General features: G+C 41.3%; 2 non-coding genes across 2 annotated transcripts; one reads left to right on the top strand and one right to left on the bottom strand.

Moving 5' to 3' along the window:
- Positions 1-9,339: 9,339 nt before the first annotated feature.
- On the bottom strand, positions 9,340-9,414 carry Trnat-ugu. The gene has a single exon. It is a non-coding gene; the product is annotated as a tRNA-Thr (tRNA).
- Positions 9,415-9,733: 319 nt separating this feature from the next.
- On the top strand, positions 9,734-9,808 carry Trnat-ugu. Its single transcript has one exon. It is a non-coding gene; the product is annotated as a tRNA-Thr (tRNA).
- Positions 9,809-23,636: the final 13,828 nt, after the last annotated feature.

The following is a 23,636-nucleotide window of genomic DNA, read 5'->3' as shown; positions in this document are numbered from 1 at the left end:
TTCTCGATAGTCCTTACACTCCCAGCTGCGAGTTAGCAGGTTCAGAAACGCATTTTGTCTGCTGAGCTGGGCGAGCGAGCGAGTTCAGGACTATCTTCGTGACGTACGCGCCGCGGCCTGTCTTTCTCGTGGGCCTCGATTGCAGATAACTGGCCGAAAGCACAGACGGCTGCTTTCTATGACGAGGATATTGATACGACATTACGACAAAACTCGAAGTTGGAGCGGCGACTATGTAGAGAAGTAGGTGGAAGGTGTACCTAAGTGTTGCAAATGAAACTTTTCTGGTTTTGACTGTGTTTTCCATTTCGCAACCGATCGGAACTTACTTTCTGGACAATCCTCCTACTCTCTTTGAAATTCTGAAGGCAGCCGTGGTACAGCGCAGGTAGCGAAAGATTATTTACAACTTGTACTGAAACCAGACAGCTGTTTTAATAGTCGAGGGGATGGAAGGAAAGCAGTAGTTGAGAAGGGAGTGAGACAGTGTTGTACCCTACCCTCGATCTCATTCAGTCTGCTCAGTGATCGAGCAGTAAAGGAAACTAAGAATAAATTGGAGTAGGAATTGGACGGACGTCAGTAAAAACTTCGAGATTTGCCGATGGCATTATTATTCTGTCACAGTCAGCATAGAACTAGGAATGGCAGTTGAACGGAGTGGTCAGTGTCTTAAACATCAATAAAGGCAAAACAAAGATAATGGAATTCAGTCGAATTAAATCAGGTGATGTTGAAGGAATTGGATTAGAAATCGAGACTCTGAAAGTAACAGATGAGGTTTGATATTTGTACAGCAAAAACTGATGATGGCGAAGTAGATACAATAGATGGGTAATAGCAAATAAAGTGTTTCAGAATAAGATAAATTTGCTAACATCGAATTAAGTGTTATGAATTTTTTTAAGTACTTGCATGGAGTGTAGCCATATATGGAACTGAAACATGCGCGATAAGCGGTTTAGACAAGAAGAGAATTCAAGCTTCCTTTTCATGCCCTACCAGTATTACAACTGAAGTCTATGTTGACTACAAGTCGTGAAAGCCTTTCGCTCCCTGTATTTTGCTCCGATATTTTTTATAGTTATTATTTAACATATAGATTATTGGTAGAGTCAAAAGCACCTAAATTTCTCTGTAACCCGGCATTTTCCGATTTCGTCCAAGGCAAAATTTTCCATTCTTCTTTAAACAATTCGTGGCAGTATTCTCCAACCATGATTCATTAAACCGTCAGTTCGATAATATTCACACCTATGAGCACATGTGTTCTTTGGAACAGAAATTATTGAGCGTTTATTCTTCTTAATGTCTCAGGGTATTTGATCTCTTGGTATTTTCAACAGCTGATAGATTAATTTTCTAATGGTTTACTCTAACAAGAATTTCAATAACTCAGAGTGAATTTTGTATACTCTAGGGCAGGGATTCCCAATGTGTGGTCCGCGGACCCCTTAGGGGTCCGCCGGCTCTTTCTAGGGGGTCCGTGTCCACCCTTCACAAAATCGTGTAAAATAATGAGTAAAATTATTGAATAAAAATGTGAAAATCAAATTCATCACTTTTTTTTCGTGTGAAATACATGTGTACATTTACTTCAGGTCGTATTCCCAAGCAGTCTTTGCGGTTCCTAAGTGAGAACGCATACACATTTTAGTGTCGGAGAATGTGGCTTCTCTGATCGACTGTTTCGCAACAATACGGGGGTCGTTTGAGCGCCGGCTCACGGCGGTAGATGCGCTGAAACCTTTTACGCATGCGCGGAGTGAGCTTTGTCGACCAATCACAGGACTCGCTGGCACGTATACGGCCCCAGGCATCATTAAATGTTAAACGTGCTTTGTCAGTGCACTACCAATTTCATAAGTCGATTTTTGACCTTCAAGTTGTTTTCATTCATCTCTAAACCAAAGACTATTGATACTTCGGTGAGGGGGGGGGGTCATTGGGAACAGACTAGGGGCCGTCATGGGTTTTCGACTGAAGAAGGGGTCCACCAGCTGAAAAGATTGGGAAGTCCCGCTCTAGAGCAGGGCTCTAGAGGCCTGTCACATCTTTCTCGCAGTATCGTGAGTCATATTTCATTTTTATCTTGCTCTTCTTCCATGTCCATAACACTATCCTCAAATTTACTTCTTTATCTCCCATATTTTCCATTCGCCGTTTAGTCTTCCCTTCTTTATTCAGTACATTTCTGAGATTGTGAAATAGGCACTGTGTACCGATAAGCGGTACAAAATATTAAATAGCGCGACGACAACTCGGACACAAAACAAAGTAAAAAGAAAATTGTAAAATTCTGAAAATGCACGTACAGTTAGCTGTCATAACGGTAATTTGTAATGAAATGAAATAATATGCTACAAAAAGACTCCATAAGATAACTGTAAAGAATCTATGTGCTAATTGTTCTTTCAATCGCTGGAGCAATAAACCAAAAAGACCGTCGTCATTAGACATTCTCTGTTCTAATGTTGAAGATAACGCATGCTACGGCGGCCATTTCGCATTGTAAGTTGTGAATTTTAAATAATATATTGTAATTTATGCTAATTGTGCATTTTTCTTTCATGTGGATAGTGACTTTCAAGCAAAGTAAAAATGAGGTTTACTTTCTTACATTACGCTGGATAAGCAACAAGAACGGCTGAACACTCTACCATTCTTGGCAGACATCTTGTGTAGGAATAATTTCATTATAATTTCATTGCGTTCCGCCATCAACGGACGCTTTAGAAGACTTGCATCATAATTATTAAAGAAAATAAAGTGAATACATTAATTTATTTCGTATTAACGTAAAAGCCAAGAACTTCAGTTCTGTACAGACATGGGCGCTTCTCGGCAAAACAAATATTATTCCGTTGAAAAAAAAAAGGAAATATTTTCTTTAATTCAAAGGTTTCTTTTAATTAAATTTCGCTACGGTAAAGATATCCTGCAGCAATATTTTAATGTGATAACACGAATTATAATCCCTGAGATTACGTTTCGTTTTTTTGTCACTCTGAACGCTCCACGTAGACACCAATTTTAACAAATTCTAAAAGCGCCTCACGCAATCCTATACTAATAAGCGGGTGAGTCGCGCGCTGTTAAGTAATCAGAGCTCAGAGAACTGTATAGACTATGGTCCCCTATATTATCATGATTATTTCATGTGTCGGCAAAGCCAAATAAATGGTCTATTTACGCTCTTTCCCAGCGTAAATATCAGTGAAATTAGGCGGCAAGATTGTCTTACATTCTTTGCGTCACATTCGTTGAGTACACCGTAAGTATACTTGAGACGGTGTCCAGTCCTGGGTGATAGTGGTGCAACAGCTGCTTCTCCATTTTCCGAATGTGCTTTTAATTTTCCTATAGGCGCCATCTCTTTCTCTTCTAGCTATACATGTCCCTATAGCCTTGCGTTTGTCTTCTAGTCATAACCACTTAACCATTATTCACTTTCTCTTAAACTCATTTTTTAGATGTCGGCATTTCCATTCGCCTCCTTCATTTGGTGCATTTCTTCTGTCGTCAGTTATATTCAGTACTTCATCCGTTATCCAAGGATTTCTACTTTGTCTTGTCTTTTTGCTTATTTGATCCTCTGCTATCTTCACAATATCATCTGTCAAAGCTATCCGTTTCTCTTTTATGGTATTCCTATCTCCTTTTGAGTCAATCGTGTCTTGATACTCTCTTTAAAACCCGCAACAGCCTATCGTAGTTTCAAACTATCGACGTCCCATCCCCTTAAATTCAGTCTAATTTACTGTGATGAAGCTATTCGTGCCTTTTGCCACCATATTGTATGACTAGTTACGTTTTATAAAATGGTTTGTTGTGTTTGAGAATGGACGTATCAGCTCGGTAACCACTGCTGCAAAAATTTTCCATCAATGCAACTGAGACGAACGAAATAACAAAAAAAAAATCCAGTTTGCTCAGTGCCGAAAGGTACGGACATACCATCAGGTAGCATCAAGCCTCGAATGGCATACTATGCTAACAACTAAAAGCTATAATATATTACACATTCCTTATCCGAACTGAAAGCTGTGGTGGATTTGAAAGTAAAAGTATAAGAAAGATGGGAAATGCCGGTCGGAATGGCCGAGCGGTTCTAGGCGCTACAGTCTGGAGCTGCGCAACCACTACGGCCGCAGGTTCGAATCCTGCCTCGGGCATGGATGTGTGTGACGTCCTTAGGTTAGTTATGTTTAAGTAGTTCTAAGTTCTAGGGGACTGATGACCTCAGACGTTAAGTCCCATAGTGCTCAGAGCCATTTGAACCATTTTTAGATGGGAAATATTGGTATATGTTTGGGACAGCTCATAATTTTTAAAGATGGGACGACTTGGTGTTGAGACTCAAGCTTCGGAAGATGTAGGACAGATTCTGCCGGTAACGTTATCAGGATGAGGAAAATAAGGCGTGGTCCATGTTTTTGAAGAATTCGGAGGGAATGCTAGAACTAGAGACGAAGGGAAGTCCATTTAATATTTTTTAGCTGAATACGGGACACCAGATGGTCGAGCAATGTGTTTCACATATTCGATCAATTCGTGTTATTAGTAATTTTTGTTTGCTCTCCGCTTATCATTGGGTGGTTAGTATGTGAAGATACAAAGATGCTTTATGGCCACATTCGTCTAAGATAATTTAGTGTTTTACTTGGTCGGTCATAGACTTTTTGAAACAAGGACAGAATGCATGCGTGGTTTTTCCTGTAATTATTGTCTGAGATTTTACATGATTGATGCAACAGCAGCACTGAGGTGACATCGTCGTTGGGGCGTAGGTGGGACGGGTAGAAGGTGTGACGGATATGAATGTTAAGTACGAGAATGGAGGAAGGTCTTGGAACGTCAGCTATGTATAAGAAGGTGGGATGCAAAACTCTGGAAACGGAAGAACTGCACAGCCCAAAACGTAAAATAAGATTGTTTAGTCGATAACACAGCTTATCAAGTAACGTAAAATCGTATAAAATTCCAAATTTTGATTGTAAGAGACAGTGGAAATAGTTTTCTCCATTGGAGACACAATATTTGTGTATCTTTTCATAAATTTTGCTCAAGTTCTATAACACATGACAAGTATTACTCAATGTTGCATTGAACTAACGCTTACGTTTACCGTAATGCTTAAGATAACAAAATGTTAGCAACATGATGCTAGTTCTGCAGGTTCTGCTCACGAAGAACAAAGGATATTTTAGTGGTTCGGAAGACTTAAACTGTATTAACTGCACTGATGGCCTGCTCAGGCCGTAAAAGTTGAAAGGGATGATTCAGAGCACTTGCTGTGCCCTAGATATGGTTCAGCAATAACAGGTATTAGGTCCTGGTTCTGTGTACCAGAAGCCATCTCCAAATGTTATACACTTTAGTAATAGCAAACGGAATATACACACTAACTGTTATAAAGATAATGTTTGCGAAAAGAAAAATAAGATGTCTCTGAAGTCTTAGATCCACATATTGACATATAAATCAAAATATTATCGTTGATGGTATACCTTTATAAGACAGTCTGCAGAATTTTCGCTCCTACCTCTGATTTAGTTTCGTACCCAGGAACTATCTCTACAACATTTTCCGTATGTTACACGTCCTGTTGTAACCACAATTAAGTCCAAACCTGAAAGCGTGGTCGTCAGTGAAGATCAGCACATACCACTGAAAGTATGTGTGTAACGGACATCAACGAAATGAATATGATCGTATGGCACTTTTTGGCAGGGATACCCCGTCCGGGTTCATACGAGCACCTGGTGCAAGTCTTTCTGTCTGTCGCCAATTCGGCGACTCGTGCGTCGATGAAGATCAGATGAAATGATTAGAACAACACAAACACACAGTCCCTGGGAGAAGAAAATCTGCGAGCCGGCCGGGAATCAAACCCAGGAGCCAGCGATCTGGAACCAGTTATCCTAACCATTAGATCTCGAGTTGCGGACTACTGACGCAAACCTTCAGACAGAAAATAACTGCCTCCTGGACAGAAAGTACTGTTATTTATACAAACATGGAATATTCCAGATATGCAAACACTACAAAAATTTTTGAGAACCGTCCAGAAATGGTAAATACTGGGAAACAAAAGTTTGCTGTTGATCGAATTTGAGTGGGCGACGCCAAAGGCTACTCCACTTTCCATTCGGCACAGCTCACGGCATTGTTTAAGAAAGTTGCGTGCAAATAGCCAGCAAACAAATTTCTTTCCATACGAATTACCACTTTTCTCTTCACTTTCTTTACACCACTTGTGAAGTCCACAGTTCTGGTAGATAAATATAACCATATTACTTTACCACTGTACATTGTGGACAAACATTGACTGTTCTCTGCTGACTTCGAAGGAGATTACGCTGAGTTTACGAAGTAGATCTTTATGGAAGTCGATCGTGAGGGGGTAATCCGTATAGCACAGAGTTCGGGCAGTTATACGGAGCATTACGTAAATGAGAAGGAACTCTGCGAGGCTTTCAAATTACAGGTGGCAGCGTTTCTTTCAAACGACGTCTGTTCTGCTTTCTCAAACGTATCGCCTCCGCCAACAAACTCGAAATTCCTGGTAGTCGACTGAAATCTCTTGTCGTCCATCCAGAAAACAAAACTGCTCTTACGTAAGATGACTGTTTGTGAATTTATCAGACGGCAAGATATTGAAGAAAATCATGTGAGATTTGAGTTGAACAACTTCTCAGGTTAACAGTTGCGGACTGTTTCACTGCATTCTCATGTGGCCAAACTTCGCACTTCTTTCGTGGATGGTGCACAACGTCATTTCAATTTAAGTAAATTTAATTACATTTCATGAAATGTCAATGGGCATGAAATTATTGAAATATAATGACACTAAATTATGCAACATAAATCTGTTCGTAAATATGAATCTGCAATATAATGAAGGTGGCTTCAAAATATTTGAGATTTCGGTTCTGAACTCTTGCTCATTTTTATCGTTTTTGGTATGAGTTATTAACAGGATACGAAGCAGGTCTCTCACTCACATTTTACTACACTATAAATAATAAGGTTTGTACTGTTCCATGGGCTGATGGATACCGGGTTTACCACAGGAACTCAGGATTATTTCTGGTCAGTTTCTTCAAATTTGTTAAATTCTTTTTTCATTCTCTTCTTTAAAGACTTTAATTGCTTAGCGTCGCAATATACAGGGTGATCCATTGATAGTGACCGTGACAAATATCTCACGAAATAAGCATCAAACGAAAAAACTACAGAGAACGAAACTTTTCTAGCTTGAAGGGGGAAACCAGATGGCGCTATGGTTGCCCCGCTAGATGGTGCTGCCATAGGACAAACGGATATCAACAGCGTTTGTTTTAAATAGGAACCCCCATTTTTTATTAAATATTCGTGTAGTACGTAAGGAAATATGAATGTTTTAGTTGAACCACTTTTTTCGCTTTGTGATAGAGGGCGCTGTAATAGTCACAAACGTATAAGTACGTGGTATCACGTAATATTCCGCTAGTGCGGACGGTATTTGCTCCGTGATACATTGCCCGTGTTAAAATGGACCGTTTACCAATTGCGGAAAAGGTCGATATCGTGTTGATGTATGGATATTGTGATCAAAATGTCCAACGGGCGTGTGCTATGTATGCTGCTCAGTATCCTGGACGACATCATCCAAGTGTCCGGACAGTTCACCGGATAGCTACGCTATTTAAGGAAACAGGAAGTGTTGGGGCACATGTGAAACGTCAACCACGACCTGCAACGAATGATGATACCCAAGTAGGTGTTTTAGCTGCTGCCGCGGCTAGTGCGCACATCAGTAGCAGACAAATTGCACGAGAATCGGGAACCTCAAAAACGTCGGTGTTGAGAGGAATGTCGTTACACGTATAGCCACATGCATTGAGGTTGACGGACATCATTCTGAGCATTTATTGCATTAATGTGGTATTTACAGGCAATCACGCTGTAACCGCATGCGTTCTCAGAAATGATACATTCGCAAAGGTACATGTATCACATTGGAACAACCGTAATAAAATGTTCAAATATACCTACGTTCTGTAATTTAATTAAAAAAACCTATCTGTTACCAGCTGTTCGTCTAAAATTGTGAGCCTTATGTTTGTGACTTTTACAGCGCCATGCACCACAAACCGAAAAAAGTGGTCCAACTAAAACATTGATATTTCTTTACGTACTACACGAGTATGTAATAAAAAATGAAGATTCCTATCTAAACAAAACGCAGTTGATATCCGTTTGACCTATGGCAGCGCCATCTAGCGAGCCAACCATAGCGCCATCTGGTTTCCCCCTTCAAGCTAGACAAGTTTCGTTCTTTGTAGTTTTTTCGTTTGACGCTTATTTCGTGAGATATTTGGCCCGGTCACGATCAATGGACCACCCTGTATATTTTTAATACTCTACATGAAAAAAAGAAAGTGAAGCACTCAAAATGGGAGGAGGAAACGACACTTTATGGTTTGAAAGGTTATATGATGTTATTTTCCTCATTACATAATCGATTCAAATTTATAAAGAACGTATCAGTTTCACGTTTCACCCTTCTGGCCTGGGTACATGCACCGATTTGGTTGGAAAGGCTGTCATGAGGCTGTTGTATCCTCTCCAAAGGCAATATGCCCGTGTTGTCACTGGGATAGAGGACGTCCGAGGTGGTCCCACGCATGTTCTATCGGAGAGGAACGTGGAGAACTTTCTGGTCGTGGGAGTACCTCTGCATCACTGAGACAGTTCATTGAGGCAGGTGCCATGTGTGGACGAACATTGCCCTTCTGAAAACTGGCACCACGACATTGTAGCCTGAGAAGTCTGTGGCGTACTGTTGTGCCGTCAGTCACTGTCACTCTTCTCCAAAGGTCATCTTCGATAGGTCCTCACACTAAAACACTTGGAATAATTCCGCTGTGCCTCTCCAAAACCTTCGAAGAATGGGACCTCTGCCCAAGACGCTGACGACCGTCATCTGGCGTAATGCAGAAACGTGATTCCCCACAGTGTACAATGTGACCTCGGTCATCGTCAGTTCATTCTTTCAAGTCACGGCACAAGTCAAAACGCAGCCGTGTGTGTTTTGCTGGCAACAGCAGCCTACGCATGGGACGGTAATTCCCCAGTCAGACAGATGCTATTCACTATCCAATGTTGAGGAATGACACAGAATGTTGCAGGGATTCAGTTAACGCTGCTCGGATGGCAGGTGCAGATGTAAAGAGGACAGTATATGGTTCGTGCACAGCGCGACGATTCTCCTTTGTCGACATTAGAATTATATCAATACCGTCAGCTGCGCACGGGCGTTTATATAGATCAACGGGGACATGTAAAAATGTGTGCCCCGAGCGGGAATCTAACCCAGGATCTCCTGCTTACAAGGCAGACGCCCTATCCATCTGAGCCACCGAGGGCACAGATGATAGTGCGACTGCAGGGACTATCTCGCGCACGCCTCCGGCGAATCTTACATCCTCATCTTGTATGTCCACACACTACATTCGTAGTGTCCCACCCCAACACACTCATTACTCGTGGAAGACATTCTTCCAAGTCCCGTAAGAGTTCGTGGAATATGTGTGCATCCGCACGGAAGAAGAAGGTCATGGCCGGTATCGCCAGAACTATATTCGTATGTGAATATGGTGTCTGTTCTTTCGGACATACAAGGTGAGAATGTGATTTTCGCGGGAGGCGTGCTCGAGATAGTCCCTGCAATCGCACTATCATCTGTGCCCTTGGTGGCTCAGATGGACAGAACGTCTGCCATGTAAGCAGGAGATCCCGGGTTCGAGTCCCGGTCGGGGCACACATGTTCACCTGTCCCCTTTGATCTATATCAACGCCCGTGCGCAGCTGATGGTATTAATATACTTCTAATTTCGTTCTAGACGGCTGCAGGTCATCAAAGGTGTCTGTTTTTTCGGACATGTCCGAAAGAACAGACACCATGTCCATATACGTATATTCTCCTTTGTGGTGGTGAGTCGTGGTCGAAAGGAACCTTGATGAACAGCGTGCCTGGCCTCACGTTCCCATGCAACTCAACATCATGGCTCTGTCACAAATGAATGTCCCACCAATTTGGACAGTGCACGACTCGACCAACCACACCAATGGAGACCCACAATGAGACCGTTTCCAGCTCTGTGAGGTACTAATAAGACTATTATGCAGTTTCTACGTGTCCATCAGTGATCATCCAACATTTGACATTGTTCGCTTACCAAATATTATATCCTACCTGTCTGGTAACAACAGCACAGTCTTATACATTCTTAGCTGAAGTGTGGCAGGTGATAAACGTCTTTAGCCGTGCTGTTTAGACTTATGATTGTGTCTGTTAGGTAAAGAAAGATTGATTGTAAGGGACATCAAGGTTGAATAAGTTGTGTATATTAGAACGCAAAGAGAACATAAATTTTGAACAATGTTACTATTTTTAAAAAGTAGAGGTTTGAGGTAAGGCTGCAGCACTGATCACTTAATTTTTGGAAATGATTGTTGGGAGCTAGTGAACTTTTAAAAGCATTGATCATTTTGTTAACCATAGCATTGTTCAGACCAATGTTATGTGTGAAGTTCACACGGATCTTTACTCTGTCTTTCTGAATATATACTTCATTCTAAAACCGTTGTCTTGGAATATCATTTCATACGATTAGTTACTGTCCCCACTCCGCTCTTTATTATTACGTGTTACCAGTTTCGAAATTTCATTAAGAAACAGAAATGTAGCTTAGCCGGTACCTGCTTGCTGTTTGCTGTTGTGATTTCGAGAAACCTGCAACGGTGTTGTCATGACGCGAGGTAAGTGGAAATTTTCATTAGGACGAGATAATTGATTTACTTCGGTTGTGCATTTAACATAAGACCAGTTACATTCAGATTAGTTGCAGTTCAGTTCAAATTAGGATTTTTTAGTCAAAGGTTAGCATTCACGTTTAGGTTGGAGAGCAGTTTGCGGGAGATAGTTTAGATAATACATAGACTTTTTATAGAGTGGGAGGCATAGTGAGACTAAATTCAATACAGAAACGAATATAGTGGGGAGATTACAATGTATTCTGAGAACCATTCTACTTGTTACAGAGCATAGCAATTCCGATCATTTACATACTGACAGATGGTGTTACGGGCACGCAGTTAAAATGACATCCCATCGGATATACTAACCCAATATCACCTCAACTTCTGCTGTTGCTGTTGCTATTATACCTTTGATTATTGTTTCTCCTATCTTTGTTTGTCTCTCTTCTACATTCCTTCCAAGCTCCCATTGCTTCTCTCTATCTCGGTCGGATTTATCACCTTAAGATCTTTCTTATAATGTATCCAGCTGTCCTGCCGATTCTGACTACTCCTTTTGCAAAAATTTTGGTGCAAATGTGGAACATTTCATAAATTGATTAAACAATTGAAAAAAAATTAGATCTCAACGAAAATAAATAATGGTTTTCCAATGGTAACGATCCTGCAGACTTACACTGCGATGACAAAGGTCTTGAGAAAGAGTAATAAAGCAACTCGACATGCCACGGATTTAGCAAGGCGTTGCAAGTCCCCTGCAGAAATATTGAGCAATGGTGCCTCCGTCCACAATTGCGAAAGTGTTTCCAGTGCAGAAGTTTGTGCACAAATTGGCCTCTCTATTATGTCCCACAAATGTTCGATGTGATTCATGCCAGGCGATCTGGGTGGCCAAATCATTCGCTCGAATTGTCCAAATTGTTCTTCAAACTATTCGCGAACTGTGACCCCGGTGACATGGCACATTGTCATCCATAGAAATTTCATAGTTGTTTTGGAACATTAAGTCCATGAATGGATGCAAATATTCTCCCAGCACCCGAACATAACCATCTCCAGTCAATGATTGGATTAGTTGGACCATTATGGAACCAACACTAGCTTCCACAGTGCCTTGTTGACAACTTGACTCCATGGCTCCGTGGGGTCAGCACCACACTCGAACCCTACCAACAGCTCTTACCAGCTGAAATCGTGACTCAACTCACCAGGCCGTGGTTTTCCAGTCGTCTAGGGTCCAACCGATATGGTCACGAACGCCGGAGAGGCGCTGTAGGCGATGTCGTGATGTAAGCAAAGGACTCGCGTTGGTCTTATGCTGCCGTAGGCCATTAACTCCTAGTTTCGCCTAATGGGTACGTCCGCCGTACGTCCCACATTGTTTTTTGCGGTTATTTCAAGCAGTTTGCTGGTCTGTTAGCACTGACAATGCTACACAAACGGCGCTGCTCTCGATCATTAAGTGAAGGCCGTCAGCCACTACGTTGTCTGTGCTGGGAGGTAACGCCTCAGGTTTCGTATTTTCGGTAGACTTTTGTCACTGTCGATCTCCGGATGTCGACTTCCATAACGATTTCCGAACTGGAATATCCTACACATCAAGCTCCAACTACCATTCCGCGTTCAGAGTCTGTTTTGTTGTGGGCCACAATCACGTAGGAAATCTTTTCACATTAATCACCTGAGTATATATATGACTGCTCTGCCAAAGCGCTGCCCTTTTTTACCTTGTGTATATACCTATTCACCAGTGGTCTAGGAGTAGAGTCTTTTATTACTCGGACTCGGTCCGAAAGTGGCAACCGCCTATATTTTGAATAAAAATCATCAGAAAAGGCGATCGAAGACTTCCTGCATAAGAAGTCGCATTTATTCTGCCAGTGTCCATGTCAAAAGAGGACGGAGTTGCATGTAGGGGTTCAGGGCACTCATTCCCTTTCAGGTGGGGAGACTCAGGGATGATCAACGGCATGAGGACGCAGAAAGCAATGGAAACCATTACATTTAAGATACATAATGTGTGTCCACAGGACATGTGAAACGTGATTGAAAAATGTCGTCTTGAAAGTGTCGTATCCATTGGCAAAAATTTCGAAATCGTCCCTCATTTGTATTTTCAAGATTGACTACCAATGGGGAGAAAAATATTCAATAACCAGCGAAAGGATAGTGTTTTACGAGCCAGGGTGTGGAATGTTGAAAGTTTGAACGTGGTAGAGAAGCTTGAGAATCTGGAAAGGGAAATACATAGACTCAAACTCAAACTAGACATAATTGGGCCATTGAAGTGAAACGGAGGGAGACAGTGTTTCCTGGTCAGATGAGTATTGGGTAGTATCAACAGTAGCAGAGAATCGCATAGCAGGAGTAGGATTCGTTATGAGTAGGAAGGTAGGGTAGAGGGTGTGTTACTGTCAACAATTCAGAGACAGGATTCTTCTCATGAGAATCAACAACAAACCAACGGTTATAAATAGAATCGCAAGAATAGGAGGTATACTTAGAAAAGGTCGGAGATGCGGGAAGATTTGTTAGGTTATATCTTGGTCAAGGAGAGATTTCGAAATCAGATACTGGATTGTAAGGCGTACACAGAAGCAGATCCAAATCACAATTTAGTGCTGATGAGGAGTAAGCTGAAATTTAAGAGACTAATCAGGACGAAGCGATACGCAAAGAAGTAGAATACGGAGGTACTATGGAAGCAGATACGCTTGAAGTTCTCTAAAGCTATATATAACTGCGATAAGGAATACTTCAGTTGGCAGTTCAGTTGAAGAGGAATGAATGTCTCAGAAAATAGCAATCGCAGAATTTGAAAAGAAAAACATAGATACGAAGAAGGTAAATGCGAAGACACAATGGGTAACAGAAGAAATACTTTAGTTGATCGATGAAAGAAGTACAAAACTTTACAGGGAAATTCAGAAACACAGAAAATACAAGTCGCTTAGGAATGAAATAAATAGGAAGTGCACGGAAGCTAAGGGGAAATGGATGCCTGAAATATCTGAAGACATCGAAAAAGTAATGGTTATCGGAAAAAGTTACGCAGCATATAGAAAAGTCAAAACTATCGTCGTGGAAAGTGAAAGCAAGAGTGGTAAAATTAATAGTGCAATGGGAATTCCATTGTTAAATGCAAAGGGCAGACAGTGGAAAGTGTACATTGCAGGCATCTATGAGTTGGAAGACTAGACTGATGTGACTGAAAAAGAAACGCAAATTAATGTAGAAGATTTGGGGGCTCCTGTATTAGAACCAGAATTTAAAAGAGCTTTTGATGACTTGGTTAAAATAACGCAGAAGAGGTTGACGACGTTCCATCAGAATCTCTACAAACAGTGGTCGAAGTGCCAAAAAAGACTATTCACCTTGATGTGTAGAAGGTATGAGACTGCCGATATCGCATCTGACTTTCGAAGAATATCATCCACACAATTCCGAAGACTGAAAGAACTGACAAATTCGAGAATTATTCCACAATGAGCTTAACAGTTCATGCATCCAAGTTGTTGACAAGAATAATATACAGAAGAATGGAAAACAAATTTGAGGATTTGTTACATGACTTTCAGTTTGGCTGTAGAAAAGGTAAAGACACCGGAGAGGCAGCTCAGACGTTGGGGTTGATAATGGAATCGAGACTAATCAAAAATACACACACATTCATAGAATATGTCGACATGGAAAAAGCGCTCGGCAATGTGGAACGATGCCAGATGTTCCAAAATCTTGTGGAATATAGTGGTAAACCATAGGGAGAGGTAGGTAATATACAAGAGCCAGCAGGGAATAACAAAAGTGGAAGACCAAGAACGAAGTCCTCCGTTTAAAAACAATGTACGACACGGACGTGGTCCTTTGACCCCACTGTACAGTCTGTACATTGAAGAAGCAATGATGGAAATAAAAGAAAGGTTCAAGAGTGGAATGGAAATTCAAGATGAAGGGACATCAATGATAAGATTCGCTGATGACATTGGTATTCGCAGCGAAATTGAAGTAGAATTACAGGATCTGCTCAATGGGATGAACCGTCTAGTGGGTACAGAAATTGGATTAAAAGTAAGCCGAAGAAAGACGAAAGTAATTAGAAGTAGCAGAAATGGGAACAGAGAGAAATAAACATCGGGGTTGGTGGTAACGAATTAGATTAAGTTAAGGAATTCTCCTACCAATACAGTAAAATGACCAATGACGGACGCACCGAGATGGGCATCAAAAGCAGACTATAACAGGCAGAAAGGGCATTCGTGCTGAAGTGAAGTCTTCTAGTGTTAAACACAGGCCTTACTTCGAAGAAGAGGTTTTTGAGAATGTGCGTTTGAAGCACAGGATTGTATAGTAGTGAAACATGCATTGTGGGTCAACCGACATAGGAAAGAATCGAAGCATTTGAGATGTGGTGCTACAAACGAACGTTGAAAATTAGGTGGACTAATAAGGTAAGGAATTAAGAGCTTCTCCAGAGAATCAGCGAGGAAAGGAATGTTTGGAGAACACTAATAAGAAGTAAGGTACATTAATAACGTGATTAGTCTCAATAAACAAGAAAGTGTTTTATTTTCTATCCCATGATTTAGATCTTTGTACAAAATTTAAATTTTTATATTAATCGTAATTTAAATTTTAAAAAATTATTTTATTAACAAAATTATGATCCAGTACTTGTTAAGTACCATCTCTATATTTTAATGAATGTGTAATTCCAATAAAACAAAAAAAGTTTATGCTCCTAGTGAGATACGAACCAGCAACTTTCCGTTACAGTCTTATTATTCACCGAGCCAGGTGGCGCAGTGGTTAGCACACTGGCCTCGCATTCGGGAGGACGGTGGTTCAATCCCGCGTCCGGCCATCCTGATTTAGGTTTTCCGTGATTTCCCTAAATCGCTCCAGGCAAATGCAGGAATGGTTCCTTTGAAAGGGCACGGCCGACTTCCTTCCCCATCCTTCCCTAATCCGATGAGACTGATGACCTCGCAGTTTGGTCTCTTCCCCCAAACAACCGAACCCCTCTTACTACTCCATAAATTCACCTACCAACGAACCTATCAACAGACCATTGTCGTTATTCCCTCACCGGCGCTCGGAAATCTTGTAATCTTCAAAGACGAATGTTTAGAGAGCTGTGTTGTACTGCATTATAGACTAGATATCAGGGTACAGACATACGAATCTTGAAGTTATGAAAGAAATTGATAAGAGCCAGTGCTTAGAAACTACACAATGGATTTTTGTCCGAGTTTGGAGATGAACCAATGGGGCTCAGGTTGACCAGTGTGAACTGTAGGCCGGCGAGAAGAGGTTTAATTGCTTGAAATTAATCAACATAATTAAGAAAAACTACGTTAGTTACGTGAAAAAAATTTTTGGCCGAATTTTTCGTAGCCAAACGAATAGCAGCAAATGTCAAACAGACCAGCGTGAGGTCTAGTTTTGTAAACAAATATTTACTTGCTTGAATGTAATCGCTAATGGCATTGCTACGGTGGTCACATCAGTTCTTATCAGATCACCGATGTTGAGCGCTGTCGGGCTTGGCTAGCACTTGGATGGGTGACAGTACACGTCCTCCGAGCGCTGGTGCCAAGTGACGTACAGTCAGCCCTTGCGTAGCCTATTGAGGAGCGACCGGACTGACAAGCACCGGTTGCAGGTCACAAAAACTGACAAGGGCCGAGGTAGCGGTCTACTGATCACATGCTCCTCTCATCAGAATCCAGTGACGCCTGTGTGCTAGCACTGTGGTCGTTTGGTACCACTGGGCCTTCAAGGCTTGTTAAGGTGCGTAGAGTTTTCTCTGAAACTAATCAGGGTAATAAATGTATTGTATTTCATGTTTTCTGAACTCAGCTTCCTAAACTACATCGACATGATTACAATTCGCAATTAAGTGACTGGCAGAGGGTTCTTCGAACCACCCTCAGCCTGTTTTTCTATCTTTCTAGACTCGAACGGCGCGCAGGAAAAACGAACATTTAAATCTTTCCGCGCGAGCTCCGATTTCTCTAATTTTATCACGATGATGATTTTTCTTTGTGTAGGTAGGCACCAACAGAATATTTTCGCACTCAGGGGGGAACGTTGGTGACTGAAATTTCACGAAAAGATTCTGCCGTAACGAAAAACACCTTTATTTTGATTGCCACCCCAATTCACGTATAATGTCCGTGACATTCTCACCCCTACCTCGCGATAGTACAAACCGAACTACCCTCCCTTGAAATTTTTCGAGCTCCTCCGTTAGTTCCATCTGATGCAGATCACACACAGCACAGCAATAGTCCATAAGAGGGTGGACAAGCGTGTTGTAAGCAGTCTTTTTGGTAGACCCATTTCTCTTTCTAAGTGCTATGCCAAAAAATGGCAATTTTTAGTTTGCTTTCCTAACAACGTTTCTACATGTGTGTCATCGTTCTAATTTACGTTACTCGTTATTGTAATCCCTAAGTATTTAGTAGAACCTACAGTTTTTTGATTTGTTGATTTATCGTGTAACCAAAATTTAACGGATTTCTTTTAGTGCTCATGTGGATGAATTCACACATTTCGTTATTTAGAATCAATTACCACTTTTCTGACCATACAGATATCCTGTATAATTTATCTTGCAAATGTTTGTGATCATCCGATACCTTTACAGGTCGGTAAACGACTGCAGCATATGCAAACAATCTAAGAGGGTTGCTCAGATTGTCTCCTATGTCGTTTTTGTAGAACTGGAACAGCAGAGGGGCTATAACAGTTCCTTGGGGAACGCCAGGTATCACTTCTCTTATATTCGATGACTTTTCATCGGTTACTACGAACTGTGACCTTTCTGATAGGTAACTACGAGTGCAGTCACACAACTGGGGCGATACTGCATACACAGAAAGTTTGATTAGAAGACGCTTGTGGGAAACGGTGCCGAAACCCTTCTGAAATTTAAAAGATATGGAATCAGTTTTACATTCTCTGTCGATATCACTCATTACTTCATGAGAATAAAAGAGCTAGTTGTTTTTCACAAGAACGGTATTTTCGAAATCCGTGTTGAATATTATCTGTCAATAAATCGTCTCCTTCGAGGTGATTCATAACATTCGAGCACATTATATGTCCCTAAATCCTACTGCAAATCGACGTTAGGGAAATGGGTCTGTAATTCAGCGGATTACTACTATTGTTTTCTTTCATGCTTATTAGTGTCACTTGTCCAACTTTCCAGTTTTTAGGTACGGGTATTTCTACGAGAGAGCAGTGGTATAGGAAAAAGTATGTAGCTATTGTGTCAGCATGACTCTGAAAGGCACCTGACTGGTATACAGTTTGGACCGCATCTAATTCTAAGTCACTTATGTTGGCTGTTTTTCTACGTTGGAATTCTAGAATATTTATTGCCCCTTCGCTGGTGAAGGAGTTTCGGAAAACCTTGTTTAGTAACTCTGCTTTAGTGGGACTGTCACCAGCGACATTACCAGTGCTATCATGCAGTGAAGGTATTGTTTGCGTCTTTAGAAGTGTCCTGAATTGTTTGGAGTTTTCTGCCACACTTCGAGACAGAATTTCACTATGGAAACTATTAAAAGCATCTTGCACTCATGTTGGCACCAAATTTAGAGCTTCTGTAAAACTTCGCCAGTGTCGGGGATCTTGCGGTCTTTTAAATTTAGTATGTTTTTTTCGCTGCTTCTGCAACAGTGTTGTGAACCGTTTGGTGTACCATTGGGATCAGTACCATCGAAAGATGGTGGGACATATATCTCAATTGTCGTGAATTCAAATCACAGCTGGTCTACAGTTACATAACCAGATCGGAAGGAGAGGAAACTGTCTCTTAGAAAAATGTCAAGAGGACTTTTATCTGCTTTTTTTAAAATAAATGTGCTTTGTGTTTATGTTTGGTGGGTTTGGATGGTACGTTATTCAGTCTCTCTACAACTGCCTTGTGGCCACTGACCCCTGCATCGAACGAGGTGGTGCAGTGGTTAGCACACTGGACTCGCTTTCGGGAGGACGACGGTTCAAACCCGTGTCCAGCCATCGTGATTTAGGTTTCCCGTGATTTTCCTAAATCGCGTCCGGAAAATGCCGGGATGGTTCCTGTGAAACGGCACGGTCGACTCCCTTTCCCGTCCTTTCCTAATCCGACAGGACCGATGACTTCGCTGTTTGGTCCCCTCCCTCTAATCAACCAACCACGGATCCCTGGATCAGTCATGATGCTCCCTATTTGCTCAGGATTATTTGGTGCTAAGAGGTGAAGCACGTTTTTGCAACCGTTTACACTTCGGGTGGACTCCTGAACTAACAGTTCGAAATAATTTTCCGAGGAGGTGTAGAGTACAATTTCGGGCTCCGTTTTATGCCTACCGACGGTTTAAATATGTATTTTTGCCAACGTATCGAAGGTAGTTTGAAGTCAGCATCAACTATGACTATATTAGTGCGGTACCTATTTGAATCAGAACTCACGGTTTCTTTGAACTGTTGAACAGCTGTATCATCTGAGTTAAGGTGTCGGAAAACAAATGAATCATAGCCGTATTCCGTCAGTGAAGTATAGCCTCAAGCCATACTAGCCCACAGGAACTAACAGTTTGAATTTCTCTATAAGGTGAACTTCTTCTGACAACAGTAAGAAAACATGCCATCTAAACACTTAATCTTTCAATAAATGAAAAGGCGAGGTTTGCTTATGTTCTACAGTATTACTTTTATTGTGTTAACCCGTTTTCGGAACTTAATTTTTCCGTTCTGAACGTAATGAGATCCTTTTAAAAAAAATTCGGCTCAACTTATTTACTGCCTACAACGGTATGATGAGCTTCAGTACTTTCTGTTAGCGCTAGGAGCTCTGGTTCGTCCCCAATACAGCTACGGCACTTTACAACTACAATGCCGATTGTTGATGGGTCAACCTTCCTGCGTTTGCCCTACACCGTGTTAGGTTGATGCCCCTTCTATAGTTTCCTGACATCATTAACCTAAAAAGCGGAAAAGTCCCCTCTACACGGCTTGAAAATGTATTGCTTGAAACGAAATGAAACAATTTAAAGAAATATTTGATGCGATTTTAACCGTGATTTGAGTCAAGCACAGCAAATGAGGTGCCGATTCACAATTTACAATTCAGTGGCTCCTCTACTACTCTTTAAGATACTAGGATTGTGAGTTAAACATTAAACTTTAAACTATCAATTTGCATCACATTTGCTGCACATGATTTCGAGCATCATTCAAAGCCACCTCAAATGTTTATCTATTCCCTTTTATCTCTAACATGTAGACAAATCATTTCTCAAATCGTGTGACCGACTATTTATACTTTTTATATGTTTTTGTTGTGGTCTTCAGTCCTGAGACTGGTTTGATGCAGCTCTCCATGCTACTCTATCTTGTGCAAGCTTTTTCATCTCCCAGTACCTACTGCAACTTACATCCTTCTGAATCTGCCCTCCAATACTAAATTGGTGATCCCTTGATGCCTCAGAACATGTCCTACCAACCGATCCCTTCTTCTGGTAAAGTTGTGCCACAAACTTCTCTTCTCCCCAATCCTATTCAATACCTCCTCATTAGTTATGTGATCTACCCATCTAATCTTCAGCATTCTTCTGTAGCACCACATTTCGAAAGCTTCTATTCTCTTCTTGTCCAAACTATTTATCGTCCATGTTTCACTTCCATACATGGCTACACTACATACGAATACTTTCAGAAATGACTTCCTGACACTTAAATCAATACTGGATGTTAACAAATTTCTCTTCTTCAGAAACGCTTTCCTTGCCATTGCCAGCCTACATTTTATATCCTCTCTACTTTGACCGTCATCAGTTATTTTGCTTCCCAAATAGCAAAACCCCTTTACTACTTTAACTGCCTCATTTCCTAATCTAATTCCCTCAGCATCACCCGACTTAATTAGACTGCATTCCATTATCCTTGTTTTGCTTTTGTTGATGTTCATCTTATATCCTCCTTTCAAGACACTGTCCATTCCATTCAACTGCTCTTCCAAGTCCTTTGCTGTCTCTGACAGAATTACAATGTCATCGGCGAACCTCAAAGTTTTTATTTCTTCTCCACGAATTTTAATACCTACTCCGAAATTTTCTTTTGTTTCCTTTACTGCTTGCTCAATATACAGATTGAACAACATCGGGGAGAGGCTACAACCCTGTCTTACTCCCTTACCAACCACTGCTTCCCTTTCATGTCCCTCGACTCTTATAACTGTACAAATTGTAAATAGCCTTTCGCTCCCTGTATTTTACCCCTGCCACCTTTAGAATTTGAAAGAGAGTATTCCAGTCAACATTGTCAAAAGCTTTCTCTAAGTCTACAAATGCTAGAAACGTAGGTTTGCTTTCCTTAATCTTTCTTCTAAGATAAGTCGTAAGGTCAGTATTGCCTCACGTGTTCCAACATTTCTACGGAATCCAAACTGATCTTCCCCGAGGTTGGCTTCTACTAGTTTTTCCATTCGTCTGTAAAGAATTCGTGTTAGTATTTTGCAGCTGTGAATTATTAAACTCATAGTTCGGTAATTTTCACATCTGTCAACACCTGCTTTCTTTGGGATTGGAATTATTATATTCTTCTTGAAGTCTGAGGGTATTTCGCCTGTTTCATACATCTTGCTCACCAGATGGTAGAGTTTTGTCAGGACTGGCTCTCCCAAGGCCGTCAGTAGTTCTAATGGAATCTTGTCTACTCCGGGGGCCTTGTTTCGACTCAGGTCTTTCAGTGCTCTGTCAAACTCTTCACGCAGTATCATATCTCCCATTTCATCTTCATCTACATCCTCTTCCATTTCCATAATATTGTCTTCAAGTACATTGCCCTTGTATAGATCCTCTATATACTCCTTCCACCTTTCTGCTTTCCCTTTTTTGCTTAGAACTGGGTTTCCATCTGAGCTCTTGATATTCATACAAGTCGTTCTCTTATCTCCAAAGGTCTCTTTAATTTTCCTGTAGGCAGTATATATCTTACCCCTAGTGAGATAGGCCTCTACATCCTTACATTTGTCCTCTAGCCATCCCTGCTTAGCCATTTTGCACTTCCTGTCGATCTCATTTTTGTGACGTTTGTATTCCTTTTTGCCTGTTTCACTTACTGCATTTTTATATTTTCTCCTTTCATCAATTAAATTCAATATTTCTTCTGTTACTCAAGAATTTCTACTAGCCCTCGTCTTTTTACCTACTTGATCCTCTGCTGCCTTCGCTACTTCGTCCCTCAAAGCTACCCATTCTTCTTCTACTGTATTTCTTTCCCCCATTCCTGTCAGTTGTTCCCTTATGCTCTCCCTGAAACTCTGTACAACCTCTGGTTCTTTCAGTTTATCCAGGTCCCATCTCCTTAAATTCCCACCTTTTTGCAGTTTCTTCAATTTTAATCTACAGGTCATAACCAATAGATTGTGGTCAGAGTCCACATCTGCACCTGGAAATGTCTTACAATTTAAAACCTGGTTCCTAAATCTCTGTCTTAACATTATATAATCTATCTGATACCTTTTAGCATCTCCAGGGTTCTTCCATGTATACAACCATCTTTCATGATTCTTAAACCAAGTGTTAGTTATGATTATGTTGTGCTCTGTGCAAAATTCTACCAGGCGGCTTCCTCTTTCATTTCTTAGCCCCAATCCATATTCACCTACTATGTTTCCTTCTCTCCCTTTTCCTACTCTCGAATTCCAGTCACCCATGACTATTAAATTCTCGTCTCCCCTCACAATCTGAATAATTTCTTTTATTTCATCATACATTTCTTCAATTTCTTCGTCATCTGCAGAGCTAGTTGGCATATAAACTTGTACTACTGTAGTAGTTGTGGGCTTCGTATCTATCTTGGCCACAATAATGCGTTCACTATGCTGTTTGTAGTAGCTTACCCGCATTCCTATTTTCCTATTCATTATTAAACCTACTCCTGCATTACCCCTATTTGATTTTGTGTTTATAACCCTGTAGTCACCTGACCAGAAGTCTTGTTCCTCCTGCCATCGAACTTCACTAATTCCCACTATATCTAACTTCAACCTATTCATTTCCCTTTGTAAATTTTCTAACCTACCTGCCCGATTAAGGGATCTGACATTCCACGCTCCGATCCGTAGAACGCCAATTTCTTTCTCCTGATAACGATATCCTCTTGAGTAGTCCCCGCCCGGAGATCCGAATGGGGGACTATTTTACCTCCGAAATATTTTACCCAAGAGGACGCCATCATCATTTAATCATACAGTAAAGCTGCATGCCCTCGGGAAAAATTACGGCTGTAGTTTCCCCTTGCTTTCAGCCGTTCGCAGTACCAGCACAGCAAGGCCGTTTTGGTTATTGTTAGAAGGCCAGATCAGTCAATCATCCAGACTGTTGCCCTTGCAACTACTGAAAAGGCTGCTGCCCCTCTTCAGGAACCACACGTTTGTCTGGCCTCTCAACAGATACCCCTCCGTTGTGGTTGCACCTTTTTATATATTTACCCGATAATATAAGGTTCTTGTGTTCTTCTCCTCTAATCATTGTGCTGCTTCTCGTTCTGCCACTACACTGTTTCCCAAAATGTAATGAAGTCTCACAACCTTCATAATACAAAGACTGCAGGCAGTAGTAGTTCGGAGCCTCTAAGGAGAGAATCGTCTACAGACAGCGCCTGGAGCAGTGCCAACCATTAACATATTAAACAGGATGCTCAGGGCTTTTTCTCTCTAGGCGAGTCCTAGTTTGGCTCCACTGTGACCAGGGCACCGTTAAGAGTCTCTGTCGTGGAGCCGTCCTCTGCAGCTGTCAGCAACTTCAGCGGTGAGGTCCCCACCCCGAGTT

This window comes from Schistocerca piceifrons, chromosome 2, assembly GCF_021461385.2.
Source record: "Schistocerca piceifrons isolate TAMUIC-IGC-003096 chromosome 2, iqSchPice1.1, whole genome shotgun sequence".
Classification (NCBI taxonomy): domain Eukaryota; kingdom Metazoa; phylum Arthropoda; class Insecta; order Orthoptera; family Acrididae; genus Schistocerca; species Schistocerca piceifrons.
Note: the sequence above shows the minus strand (reverse complement) of the source record. Positions and strands in the feature narration are given on the sequence as shown.